Raw genomic sequence first — 15424 nt, 5'->3', positions numbered from 1 at the left:
ATTTAAACAAGATACAGCTTGGTTTACTCGATCTCATATTGATTATTATTCTTAACTTCAGTTAGAACATTCTTGTTTGATTTATTTCTGGATGAAGTGCAGCTTCGAAATAATCTTCCGTGACATGATTCGTTCGCATCGACGATCACTATGCATCGGTAGGTCCGTCGCGAATATCGATGATGACGAATGTACAAGGTAAACCGTTACAACATGACCGTAGAAAAGATCCTTGAGTGACGTTGCATGTGGTCGATCCAGCGATATTGCAAAACGAGGTGTCTGCGTGTGCCATTTTCGTATAGGATTACGTTATCGATATCAAATTATACGCCGTCTTGAATCGATATCGGAAAGGACAAAAAGTTGTGTGGTTTTTTCGAGAAGTTGAACGACTATCAAAAGAGAATTGCTAATCATTAAGAAAACTTGTTACTATTCATCGTTAAATATCACAATTAAAAATTCAATAATAATTGAAAAAAATAGTAGTACGATATAGAATGAAATATACAAATACAATAAAAATAGATTCTGTACGTGATTCCTGAAATAAAAGTTTACTTGAAATAAATTTTAAAACATTTTAAATATTTACGAATGATTCTACAAATCAAAAACATAGATATTTCCTTTTAAAATTGTTTATAAAGATTTACATTACCCTTTTCTTTGAAGTCCGAAATGAGGGAGGCTACGGCAGAATAAATTCGTGTTGCGGTACCAGCCAGAAGAAACGTGAAAAAGAAAAGACAAAAAAAAGGACGAAGAAGAAAGAATGAGAAGGTGGGGCTCTCGAGTAGTCGTTGTAGTTCACTCCGCGAAATTTCCTTTGTGCGGTTTTGCACGCACGGTATACTCCATGCTCTTCTTCTTTTTCTTTTCTTGCAGTGTTTCTGAAGAACGCGCGATCACCATAAGAGACGTGATCTCGTCTCCTGTTTTCTTTCTGTATGCCCGTTTTCTATTGACGAGACCAAAGTAACCGTGTAATCGAAACTCCTCGAGAAGGAAGCTTTCCTTTCTTTCGTTACTTCTTTTTACTTTATTTTGCTATTGCTGTCGATACTGTTGCTCTTATATCGTGAGGATTGCACATATTACCGAAGGATGTTCATTGTCTGGCTGAGAACGTGCGAGTCAATCCGGTAAAATTGTCGGAATGCAGAACGAAAGTTTCTCAATAGCTTTGAGTATCCTCCTAAAAGAGAATCTTGCAAAGAAGTTCGTGAAAATATATCGAGAAATAAGTTTGTCTACTCGTTGTGTTAATCGTACCGTGAATTTCGAAATATATATAACTATCACAATAACAAATAATAGAATTTAGAACGAAAGAGACATAAGAATAAAAGAGATATATTTACTCACTCGAAAAGTCGTGAGCTTAGTCCATTGCGTCAAAATAAACATCTGCATCCTCGATCCTTCGAGATCCTCTCCAGGAAATGTCGAGGACCACCGATGCGAACTCTTAGGGGGCAGTTATTTTCCAAACATGATGTGACAAATCAGTATAAAATGGTTTTCTATTTTTGGTAAGAAACACGTGTTCGTGAAAACCTTTGGAGAATCCTTTAATTGATGTTATTTGTTATTACTAACTAGTCAATATTTTTTTGATCGATGATGAATATTTTAATCGGACCAGTTTGATATTTTATTTTTTATAAGTTGCCAGATACCATTAAAAATTAATTTTATCCCGATCTTTTAATAGGAAAAAGATCCAGACCACCCTGCCATTTAAGCGGTTTAATGCAAACTTGAACTGAAAGACGTGTAACGGCTGATTATAGAGAACAAAGAGGCATATTGCATGGGTGGCACAAAAGTACGAAGTGCGGCTAAGACAATAGCCGGTACAAGAACAATGGCAGCATCGGTTTGATTATTATGAGAATTAGGGAATTACAGCGACAGGCTTAATTGCCTGTCGAGACTTATCACGTCACATTGAGTTTCGCATTTCTCTTGAATACATATCAAATTCTTGGGTCTACTAATTTTTACATAGGTGTTAAACACGACACTCGTGAATTCTATCGAAAAAATGTGCGATTTAATTAATAATTAAGCGAAGTAAAAATAGCGATTCGAAGAATCGTGTAGATGTCTGTAATTTTTTTTTTATTTAAAAAAATTCGTTTTGTAAAAATTTATATTTCATTTATACTTCAGGCTTATTTTATAATTTTATTATACCTTATAACTGGGCGGTAGTCGATAGATATTTTTTATCAATTTGATATAATAAAAGTATATAACTAAGTTATTCTCCGTAAAAAAATATAGTTCAGTTATCCTTAGATTTTCCTATGTTTACGTTTATTTTATTCCTGTGACTTTTTATAAAAAAGAATAAAATAATAATAAAAAAAAATTATTATTAATGTAATAAATCACATTCCCTAGATTGATAACAAATTTCTTATGTAGGATAAAATGTAAAACAAATTGGCAAATAAATTACTAAACCATCATTATTGTGTAATAATATTCAAATCAAAGGATTCCACATAAGGTTTGGCTGTAAAAAATTTGTCTGAACTTACATGTAGGTGAGCATCCAACACCGGCTGCGTTTTACGATCATGCATATCCTTTCCTCTTACTCTCTTTATATTCTCTCTCTCTCTTTCAGTAATGTACAAAATGTTAATATCCTACGACGAGAAGTTAATGGACAGGCTGTGAGAGTGTAAGATAGGTGTGTGCTGTAATATACAGTGGATGTAACAAGGTTATAACTGCGAACGCCAGGGTTCTATCGTTCAGCTCCAACCCCTTTTGGCCCTTTTCCCGAAGGCAGCCACGTTAAACGTGACGAGGACAAATTGTGGATACGTCCCTTTCGTTTGTTCCTCCCTCGCTTAGTAGATGTCTTTGTGCGCATGTGTCCGTGTGTCCATGTTCTTTCTGTTTCTCACTTTCTTTGGAGTCCCCTCTTCCTTTTCGTATCGTGTGATAGATGGTTCTACCAGGTGATGCACCCTCTCGTCAAAATCACCCCCGACTTTAGCGACGACGTACCCGTTCTTGTTTCCCCTCTTTCATGAGATACAATTTCACGCTAGCGTCTTCTTTAAAAAGTTTCATGCTCATTAGCAAATTGCATGGATATAACAGTATTCGTGCGGAACCATTAAAATAGGACATCCTTTGAAAAACTTTGCAAGAACTTTAAAAGAGTTTAACTAAAACCCTGTTTAAGAAAAAGATCAATTAAGAAAAAGTCATATCTATTTTTGTCTCTTCTTCGTTAATAAATATTTATATATTATTCGTTTTTAACAACCATTGATATATCATAATTACTTAAAATTTGGTTTCTCATTTACACATCATCTAATCTTAACTTTCACGCCAGATCCCTTCCATTTTACGGCGCTTTTACTTCAAAGCTAGTTAACTATTTCATTGGTTTTCAAACTTCGACAATGACTCATGTTGAATCAATCGATTTAATCGTCTTCCATTCGTCCCGCTATCTGGGCGGAATCATAAAAATCTCGATGTCATCGTACCGACCAGTTCTTATTCCTACCTTCTCTTTTCAATCCTGTTCCCAGGGCGTCCGTAGAAAAACCGTTTATAATGATTGTTCATGGTATCAATGATCTAAAAATCATTGATAACTTTTTCTATCCTAAATATATATATGTCTTAAAAATAATGAATAAAGAAAAATTAAATAGCTTTTATTTACAAGAGAGGTTTATCGAGTTAGAGTCTCGTGTTATATGATTATATTGAGAAATTCTTGAAAGACTACATCGAGGTCTTGGAAAAGGGACAACATTTCTTACGAATCTATCAACAAATAAACGAGAATCTCATTAATTCCCGAATGATGTTCACAAGCAAGTCAGAGAGGTCAAATCTATACTTGCTAGAAGAGAATAAACAAACAGAGATAGACCATACGAGATAACTATTATTATAAACAGAAGTATGGTTTTAGTGCGACGAAAATTGTTTGAATTCCTGGCAAGTTTATATGTATACGAATGGGTGGAGGCGGCAGGCATAAAATGTCGCTTTGACAGACGCCGCGACACGTTTCTTGGTCTCTTGTAAAGGATGTCTGGTGTTTAGAGAAAGATCGTAAAGATTGTACGACGATCACGCATCTTTCGACACTTTATTTATCTCCGAGTTCAATCAATTAAAAATGGTGCCTACTTGACCGGAAATGATCTGAAAATATTATCTCGTAACAAATTTTTGCATGAACAAACCGATCCATATAATCTGTAAGATGATGCGAACGATTAATTAGATAGGCAGATTCCAAAGAGAGAGCCAAAACTGTAAATTGAAAGGCTTCTAAAGGTTTATTCCTTCCTTTGTTCGTGAGAACGTAGCTACACTGGGGTACTATCTGGACAATGTCCATTGCTTGGTCAACCTTACGCATTTCACGAAATTGACCTTCTATCGAAAATTGGCGGTACGTCCGTTAAAGTAGGCGGTCGAGTTTGCCTATCAAATTGGTTTTTTCCCTATCGTCTTACCTCTGCACAAGCAAAACCCGTATGTATTTTTCCCATTCTTTCTTTCTTCTTCTCTCTGTTTCTCATGAACGCGTGGGCAAAAACTAAATCTCGTGTAGATGGGCGTTTAAATGGCAGCTGCATACGTTTTTCTCGACACTGTCGCGCTTAATTGAGAGAAGAAAGCTCGCGACGGGGCCACTTCGTACATCCCATCGAGAAGTCCTTGCTCACCTATAATTCGATCGAGAACCCTATAGGAACGCAACGCACTGTTGACATTTGGTTATTTTGACGTCAAGCTGAGCCGTCATCGTACCGTTCGATCACGAACTGAAGAAAATGAGAGAGAGAGAGTAGAGTGTTAAAGAGGTGCTCGACTGTTGCTACTACTTTACAAGAACCCTGAAGGGTTGTTGTTCGAAGACCACCCGTGGAATCGTCACGGTTCTTCTCACTTCATAGAATGTAGTATTTTGTAATCGGCGAAACTCGAAAAAAATCAATGGAATTTATCTCTTTCGAAGATTTGTTAGAGTTTTCATTAAAATCATTAAATATTTCGAAAAATTATTCCCATAAACTATACTTTTCTGAATATTAATGGAATATCGTGTCGAGAGCGAACAGTTATTACTAAAACGTATTGTAAATCTCTATGAGTTATCGTCTTTTAAACGACTGTGAAATTAGCGGTTTACAACCGTCTAAGAAGAAACGTTTCTGATGCGCATCGTAACTGTCTTCTAGGTGCTAAATTTCATACAGGCTCTTTTATACCAAATGAAGTTCCAAGTGGGATCGGCGCCTTTTACATTTTTCGAAAAATACTTTACAATGTTGTGAAGTTTAATCATATTGTTTCGATATTATCAGGATAAACACATCCCGAATATCTACATAATAAAAAAAGTCATAAATAACTGAATTTTCCTTGAAAAGACATTTTTTTGAAAGATGTCGAAGAATCGGTCAAAAAGGACAAAATTCTTAGAAAGATGTGTTAAAGTGTATCGAAATTCTCGAGTCTCGATTGTCCATCGACCTCAGTAGGTCGACGATGCGTCAATGTTACATTTCAATCTTTCAGAACAAAAAAGGTGGCCGTTGACAGCAAAGAAAGTGTCCAGCAGGTAGAGAGTACAGACGTCCTTTTACTGCTATTTACACTTAGAAAATCTTCCTGAATAAGGTCAAATAGGACTTCTTCTTTGGCAATTTTTTTCTCTTTCTAGTGTTCTGTATTGTGATATACAGCTATACATAGGGTGGCCATTGACGAAACGACTTCCCCTCACGCCAACCGTTCGAGGTGTTCCTCTCTCTTTTTCTTTCTTTCTCTGTTCATATCCACCCGTCTTCCTTTATTCATCATTCCTTTCGTTCTTATCCTCTTCGACTTCGTTCGTCGTTGCCCTTGCCATCATTCACGACCAAAAGCCCTTTCGGTGGCCTTTCGAGGGTTGTCTCGAATGCAGAACGAATGTAGAAGAAGACAAAGCTTTATTGGCAAATAGTCCTACGCTTTCATGCAACGTCTCTATTATTGGAAATGATCGTGTAAGATGCATATTAGTTATTTATATTTATTGAGCTCTTTCTACTTTCATAAAATCCAAAGTTACTTCATGATGACTATAATCGTTTTTTGATAAAGATGATAGATATAGAAAGTCGTTAAAAGAATCCATCAAAAGAAAACAAAACAAAAATAAGAATTCGTTAAACTATCTTGATCTTTCGCTAAATTGCACACATTTCAAATTTTGACATATTAACACTTAAAAGATATAAAAAAGTTATTCTTTTCCATTTTTAAGCGTTCCTACTCTGTTTCTTTTCTTACTTTTTCCGACGGAAGCGGGATTGATATATCCGAATAGAATCGATACTCGAATAGACATTTTTCTTTCCTCGATCAAAGATCGTGACATAAAGAAAGGAAGCAGGTAGATATGCGAAAATATCTATTTTTCGAATAAAGCGTAAAACGGATCGGTCAAAATTGCGATATACGAGGAGTCGACAGCCAGACAATGCAGTCATAGTATCCTCTTGTGCGGGAGAATTATACGGATCAAGAGCTATGAATGCCTATCGATCATATATGCATGTCGTGATTTTATACGTTTATGCTAGCGAACGTTTATGCACGAATAGATATCCAAGTACGTTTTCGCGTAACCAATAGCTTATTTCTAGAAAACCGTAACGGGAGATGATCATGACGTGTGATACCTGAAAAATGTCCTTAAATATCGAATTCCTAATAAAAATAGAAAAAAGTATCTAATGAATAATTTCGTATTAGAATGCTCATTTTTAATCATAATGATGAAAAAAAAAAAAAGAAAACATGTAATGTCGATTACATAATATTTCACATTTAATTAACGTTACTTGATTAACTTTATATCATTCACAACTTCTTTCTTTCGAAATATTTCAAAGAGCAAGGATAATGTTAGAAACGGGAGCAGAACGAGCGAGAAATGAAAGCACGTACCAGAAACACATTTGAACTAAGTTTGTATAACGATACTGGATACCTTCTTTTTTAGTCTAGGTCAATTTTTCTTTCCTTAACTTAGATGATCTCTTTAATAAAACTTTTAATCTTTATCTACTCTTGAATATCTTTATTTTATCTCTCTTTTAATCTTTATCTATACTTAATAATATATGAAATGTGATGTTGAATATTTTTATTATATAATTATAGTTAAATCAAAGAAAACGAAAAACGAAGAAAAGAGTATTTTAAAGAAAAGAGAAACAGAATATGTTTAATGGATACGAGAACGATGATCTTATTTTCAAAGGATACCGCTAACGTTGTCAATGAGTGTTCGTCTATACTTGGCAAAGAGAGCAGATGGTGTTATCTTCCGTCGGATGAAACGGATACTTTTTCAAGCCCATTCTTTGCGAGATTTAGATAGTGAAAAAAGTATGGAGTCGAATGAAAAGAAAATCATCTAGATATACTCTTCGAAGAAAATTTTCTTCCTTCTTAAAAAATGTTTATCAAGAAAAACGAAAGGAAATCAAATGTGTGAAGACTTTGTTTGTATCTATTATTATATCGTTTTTCCTACCGATTGTTTGACTTTCCCATATTCGATATAATGCATGATTTTCTAGAGTAAGATCTACATACAAATCTTTTCAGTATTATTCATATATATAAGTAAACAGGAATAAGATCATAGAAGTCCCGAATCGGCTTAAGTACCATTTTGGCCTCTGACGTTCTGACGTTTATCGGTTATACCCGATAAAAGGGGTATTATCCGTTCGAAACTGATATTATTCGCATAATGGCCGAAGAATGACGAACGTGAGAAAATTAAATCAATGTTCTGAGTTAAATGAGATTGTGTTGTTAAAAATATTATGACAAATAAATTTTTGAATTAAATTCTAAGACATAAATGGACTAGATTTTCATGAAATAATATACAATAAACCAGTACGAGTCGGATAAGATACTTTTTTCCAGCATTATTATACAATAACCTATGTTACATTAATTTTCAATTGTTATTATAATAGAAACCGATAGGGAATCCGTTCCTGTCCGCTGATATTTACAGCGTGACGCCTTACGCGAACAAAGATCTCATTTTTGTCGATAAAGATGGAAATTTGTTGTCCACCCTTATAACACGGGACTCGACTCAACAGATGAACGGGTAACACATGTCGATAGGTACAACTAGACAATATACGGGGAGCGATGGGGTTAGATTCGCTCGATTTTTACCCCAAAATCGTCGTTTTGTGTCATACGTGATCATAAATCAGGGGGCGTAAAATCAATTATCGCTTATCGGCACCCTTTTTCTAAGTAGCAAAAAAAAAGACGCGATCTGTTCGAGACAATCTCAAAAAACGATTCGGAAATTAAACGATTAAATAACTTTTTTTCATCGCTCTTCATCACTCTTCATTGACACAAATTTGAAGTTTCGTGCACGTGCAGCAGCAAAGACAAACTAGATGAGAAAAAAAGAGTAGAGATATGTAGGATTTCAAGAGAACGTTTCACAGGTAACTCTTTCAGACGACTTCTCTCGCACGGGTCGGCCGATTTTTCTAGTCTGTCACCCTACAGAGATTTTGTGCCTACCCCCTCTCTTTCCCCTTTTATTTTGATTTATTCGACGTTAACTCGCTTTGACGCTCAGTGGGTCGTGCCCCGTTCGTGCCCCCGAATACGAAACGCGTAAGAGCCTAGCGAGTGAATGTAATTCATGTTGTAAGGGTCTCGACAGGACTTCTTCCTGCTTGGAGAGAGAAAGAGGGAGGGAGGGGGGGAGAGAAAGAGAGAGAGAGTTTGGTAAAGGCGCAGCATCTTGATGATTGTGTTACCCGGAAAAGAGACGTATGCTTTTCGACACTCATCGTGAAGATATTCGTTTCTTAAAACGTTCGTTTCCTCCTTTGATAAATAATGTTCTAATTTTTTCTTCTTATTTTTTTCTCTATAAAATCTATGCGAAATCTTGTTTTCTTCAACAAAATGATATATAGATAATGAATGCTTTAGAAACAATGGGAAATATCGAATATATTGAGAAGATTACGATAAAGGTGATAACCGAAATCATACATCTTCCTTCTTGATTCAAAGGAGCTTTAAAAAAAAATCCAATTACAGCAGGTTTATCGACGCAGGCGCTACGACATTCCGGAAGCCATTACTACATCACCATGGATACTAGGGAGGAGACGCAGACAAGCGAATCTCGTATCGATCGTCTGAACTGCCGAGGGTCCTTGTCCTCCCAAATATATGTATATGTACGCGCGCGTGTCTGTATGTGTGTATGTGTTTAATGTTAATTTTTTAATTTCATCATTTTGCGTAGATCTTTTTTATTAAGAAAAAAATATATATATAGAGAGGGGGGGGGGAGGAGAAATAGAGAGAGAAAAATTGAGAAAGGTGAGATATTCGTAGGTATATATCAAAGATGTGTAAAAAAAAGTCGGCAATAGATGTCTTCTCGTTTTATAAATCGTAAGGGACGAAAGGGTTTCTATAGTTCACATTGTGCTCCATAATTTACTGTCTGCAAACAGAGAGAGAGTTCGGGCGTTCATTGAAAACATGAGCATACGTTGTGCCGCCGTTGGATTAGAACGACGTCTCTTGCCTCTCCTTTTCCTCTTTCGTTCGTATCGTTTTCGATTGAATACCCCGTGTACGAGGATTTATTTGGAAGCGTAAATGGAAGTGTAAAGTGACTCGAGTCGATCTCAGCCATAGGTATACCTATACATTGGCATTACTCGGGGCACGTTTTACAATGAAACGTCCCGGATATGTCCTTCAGGATTACCCTGTTCTCTTTTTACTCGATTAATTATGAGTTTACGTTATACGTTAACATTCGAAACTAATTTTTTCATTGATTGTTTTACCTAATTTGATAATACCTATATAAATGATCGTATTCACAAATAATTCGATAATATTTCGTATGCAGTATCTATTGAAACATAATATTTTCTTATTAGTTAAGATTCTTGAAGTTTAAATAAAAAAAAAGAAAGAAAATATAAAAAAGTTAGAAAAATTGTACATCATGACTATGTGGTCGAATTGTTGCGGTTAGTTTCATCATATTTTGCGGCCACACCAGTCGAGAAGACAATTGAGAAAATTGTGAATAAAATCTTCACAACGTTTCTAAGTACGTTCGTTAAAAAACTTATTAACTTGATTCGAATAATAATTTTTTTTTTGTAGATATATAAACGTTACTCGATGCATAAACTTAAAAAGTTAATCATCGAAAAAAAAGGCAACGACAAGGAAGATCATTTATTTAATTTCCAATTGGTTCTACCACTTTTCCAAGTGATTTCTCAACCCCTTTTAGATTCAGGTACGGGCAGCTGACGAACCGTTGGGTCTTCGTGAAAAGTGAAAGGAACGGAAATTTTTCACATGATTTCATTACGAAGGCGTAAAGTATTCCATTGCTCATTCTTGCTAGGGATATAATAATAATTTGAAATAATAATTTTTATTTTACAATAGTATCTATGTTACCAAAGCTCAGAATTTATTTATTCTATTTTGAAAACTAGATTTAATTCAAATGGGAACAATTTCTGAAGATAACGGTTATTCATTCGTATGTTCAGGTGGTAACGTCTTGTCGTGATTAGTATGTCAACTGATTTAGCATAACTGACGATTCCTGTCCATGTACATTTATTTAAATTTTACGCTCTTCCCTTTTGTAAATGCAGAACAGGGTAGTAGTATATCGAGTTCGCGACTCGATAAAGATCCGTGAAATCACACGTGTAGCCCGACAGCACCCTTCCAGAACAAAAGAACATAACGCATAACTCTTTGCATACGTCACTCTTGATCGATCTTCCTATCCGACTAGCCTATCCGTCTTTATTGACGATGAAATTAAAATCAAAGATTTATGAATTCATGTTAAATAATATCGTACATGTAAGTACGAGGTTGCACTTGTTTTTTCTTTTGTTTAATCCCATATAACTTATACCCCATATATACTTTGTTTAATTCCGTACAACTATAACCCTATATAACTTTTATATCTGTATTATTTCATTTTTTTTAATACAAAATTAATTATTACTTCATATCCGATATTTAATATCCAAAATTTAATATTTGTTAATGTATCAGTTATATTCGTGTGATAATATAAATTTGACATTAAATGATAATATAAATTTCACATTATACATTTCTTATAACAATATGTAATTTCAAATAAAAATGTAAGTATTATTTTATTATATCCCGTTATATCCAATTTAATTATTCTTCAAATATAAGTACATACGTGCCAAAAGACTTGAAACGTATTGCGATTTGAAAATAGGAAATCTACCAAGCTTAAAGCGGATTCTAGCTCGCGTATTCAGGTGTCTATTCTCACAGGCTAACGCAGAATCCCGGGTTTACTGAGTGTTTGATCTTCGCATTACATCGGAACCCACTCGTTGTATGGTATATTTGAACGCCTACGAATAGAAGATCTACGCATCGTCAAAGTACATTATCTCCTATTCTTCGTCTTCTTTTCGCTCCCTTCTCTTTTGTCGATCGATGCTAAATTGAAATAACAAAAAATTTTAATCTTTCTTAGACTATTCAACTAGTACACTTTTGAAATAAATGATTCTGTAATGTGTTTGTATCTAAAACATATTTTTTTATTTAAAATAAATTTTCAAAGCTTCGTAAAGATTGTCTCAATTCTAAAATATGATCTAATATTTAGATATCTAACAAATTTGAAATTTACTTTATTTTTAGTGAAATTACTTTTTTTTAGTTTACGAACACACGAATATTATCACTTGATAAGCAGATAGCTTGGAATAAAATCCGAAGACTTATTGGAAGATCCGGTCCGGATCGAGCTAAACAATCGAGGAACTCCCTACCGTTAGAAAAGTACGTCGAAATTCTGCCGACCCTCGCTTAGCAGCAAATCCACGGTCTGCTTATCCCAGCTTATACCGGCTTATCCCAATCATTTCTGCCCCGTTCGTCTCCTTCCTGGTACCAATTACGTCAAATCAATGTCACATGATAATACTACGTTTACGTGTTCACATCGCGAAAACTTTAAATGAATAAAAATTGTGAAACCGATTGAGAAATCGATAACTGTTATTAGAGATGATTCAAAACGATCTTGATCTTGATATTTCTTTTGTTTTATCAATATAAATCGTTTCGTCTGATTATGGATTGAAATGAAATTTCGATCGAAGTTGACATCTTGTGTATTCCCGACGATTTGCATATAGTTTCTCGCTATTCACACCCTTACCCTGCGAATAAGAGCAACGTAAAGTGGATTACGGTAATGGATAGCCTACGATTGATCGGATTAGATTGCGCATGATTGGACTTGTGATAACTCGATCTGCCGTCTATGCAGTCAGTGTGAAACAACATACGTTCTGGAATTATGCTTCGAGAACCTTGCTCTGTCGCATTTTATTATACAACAGTGTTATTTTAATGTAGAAATATTTTTTCTCATTTGTCATAAGTATTTGAGAAAGTAACATGCGATATTTCATTTAATGCAATTTTGAACTGCCATTTTCATATATTTGTATTTTTTAAGTTTTTTTCTTCCTAAAATTATGTATTAATTCATATCTGAGAATAAATTTTCGCCGAATATAAAAGTTACAAATACAATTAGTATCTAATATAGTTACATTAGTATAAGTTATACTGTAAGTTTTACATTATATAATTTTTGTATAACTACGAATAAATCATAGTAAAGGTAAAAAAATCATTCTATTACCATTTTTTTATCACTCTCAATTAACGACGGAATTATAAAACTACAAAATTTCTATAGAAATTAAAGAAGTAATGTACAATAATAAGCAATACATAATACCTATCGTTGTCGAATAAGTCATTAATGAAAAAGCCGAATAGAAATCGCCATACGAATCTAATTGGCACTAATTTTCAAGACCTGCTAGCTCACAGTGTGCAGGAATAGAAACGTAAACAGAAAAGCCGGGGATACGCTCAATCGCTCGTACAATATTGACCCTCCCGTATATATCTATACGTGGAATGAGAAGAACGAATGGAACATAATACTGCTCACCGCCCCCGCCTGTAAACGAACTGCCAAAGCGTTTCATTCATTTCGGAAGGGAAGTCTGAGCTCGCATTGACAGCCGGTCATCAGGAGTACTGACGAAGAACTTAGTGCTCCTTTTTCAACGAAGGAGCTGGACTTTGTGTCGCTCGATCAGACAGAGAAACCCTCGTAATGCGATACGAGCATATATACCAGGCTATACCTGAGCTGTTTTATGCCAAATTCTGCCCATTTATACGTCAGAATGCCTATGACTTTCCGACTTTTTATTTGGAGCGTTGACTGATTAATTATTTTGTACATGGGACTATGATTGTGCTGGTTATCACCCTCTTTCCATTCTCTCCTTTTAGAAATAATCAATCACTTATAAAAAGCAAAAAAAATCTTCTGATAATATATCGATTAGATATTCAAAGCCATTTGTTTTAAAAATGCACTTGATTCATCAAATAGGTCAAGTTATGATGACGAGGCCAGATGATGTTCCAACTTAACGACTTGTTGTTTGGTCTCGTCATCGCATATGTCTCATACACATTGTCTTCCCTTGTAACTCGCATTGAATAAAATACTATCCACCCAACGTCGTTACTCAAAGTTTGTTCGCTAAAAATGAAAATACGAGGATAGGAAGTGGTATAGGGATCGTTCTAGAGAGAACTATAGGCGACGTAGAATAATAGAGATGTCGTCGATGTCTCTAGACTCACATACGTGACGTGTAATTAAACATGCTCTCGCGCGAAATCGTGAAGTCGCGTGGCGTCCTTCTTGTCCTCCCGCGATCATCGCTGATCCCCCGTGATGCTGGCAATTACCGAGGGTTTAGTATAGAACTGAAGCTGTTGCGACACCAAGCGCAAAGGTCGACCAGGGACCGTTGCCAGTGAGAACCTTACCAATGTGCCCCAACCACCCCCTGCTGTCCTGAATACCGATTCGACGAACGGCACGTGTCCTGCAGATTCGAATATTCATATCCTCTAACATTGTACTGATCTCCCCCCCTCCTCCTTCCTCTCTCTCTCTCTATTTCTCCTCTCCTCTATTCGAATATTTTCTTTATGAATATTTCCGAAAAAAACATCTCACATTTTTTGATTGAATAAATGTAGTCGACGTTATACAATTCCAAATTTTCATTTGTAAATTCGAGACTTAATATTGATTATAATCTTATTAGCTCCTTCGAACATTTGCCTTATCTCTTTAAAAAACGATGAACGTTAATAACACTTAGAACGTTAATAGATTTCTTTTGGTTATGTACGAACAAAGGGGTAGCACGTGCACGTTTATCGTGATTTATGGTTTTTCCTAGCAGTGTTACGGTTGTTTTGCATTTAACGAGGGCGGAACCTCAAATTTAAATATCCGAATTGGAGTCGTGTCTTGTTCGAAGAGATACTTGCGTATCTACCTCTATACCTCTACGTATTTCTAATTTATATAATTTTCATATATTATAATTTTCAACATATAAAAAGACAATAAACTAATGTTTAATTGTCCTCAATAATAAAATGATAAATTTTATAACCATTTATTATCATTTTTTTTTGTAGATATGTTTATTTAGATTTAATAAACCTTCAGAGTAAAAATGTGAAACTTGTCGAGAGGAATGCAATATTCTTTATCGCTTGATTAGTCAAAGTATGCAAACTATTCCATTAACTATTTGTAATAAAATAAAAGAAATACCCCTTCAAGTAACGCACATCTGTGAAACGTGCAGAGCCATAGGGTCGTTTTATTAATTCACTCTCCCCGACGATTCGAACGAGTGCTCGTAGACGTAACGAAAGGAGAAAAAGAGACAGGGGTGAACGATCCTCTCTTACTATTTATTACCTAATTGCCGGGCTGTTACATTCGTAAATTATACTATCGAATACACAGGTGCTTCTCACACGCACAATGCTTGCGATCATTTAACTGACTTGTAATTAGCTTCTTCCACTTCTCATCTACTCCAAATAATTACACGAAATAAACGTTTGTCTTTGGACAGGATATAGCATATTTGAAATTTCTGCTATATATTATATATGTTACATATACGTTCATGAAAATTTTCGAAGCACAGACAATTTATAACGAACCTTCGAATTTTATCCATTCCTACACGATCGAATAGTTTTCATGAGTAGACGTACATGTTGAATCTAACCGGTAGAATCTACATTAACCGAAGGCGGCCATCCGTGAAACGCATTTAGCTTGTTGGCACACAGAACTCAACGGGACAGAGCCTCAGAACTCTCCTGTGTG

General features: G+C 35.1%; 1 long non-coding RNA gene across 2 annotated transcripts; it reads right to left on the bottom strand.

The window, feature by feature from the left end:
• Window positions 1-871: 871 nt before the first annotated feature.
• Window positions 872-7118, bottom strand: LOC122627636. Of its 2 annotated transcripts, XR_006326895.1 has the most exons (5): window positions 4816-7118; window positions 4518-4730; window positions 3319-3621; window positions 1372-3205; window positions 872-1201 (listed from the first exon to the last, which is right to left on the bottom strand). It is a non-coding gene; the product is annotated as an uncharacterized LOC122627636 (long non-coding RNA). The 2 variants fall into 2 exon arrangements; XR_006326894.1 differs by having other exon boundaries at window positions 1372-3621.
• Window positions 7119-15424: the final 8306 nt, after the last annotated feature.

The sequence above is a fragment of the Vespula pensylvanica genome, chromosome 3 (assembly GCF_014466175.1).
Source record: "Vespula pensylvanica isolate Volc-1 chromosome 3, ASM1446617v1, whole genome shotgun sequence".
Classification (NCBI taxonomy): domain Eukaryota; kingdom Metazoa; phylum Arthropoda; class Insecta; order Hymenoptera; family Vespidae; genus Vespula; species Vespula pensylvanica.
This window is presented reverse-complemented; position numbering and strand designations above follow the sequence as displayed.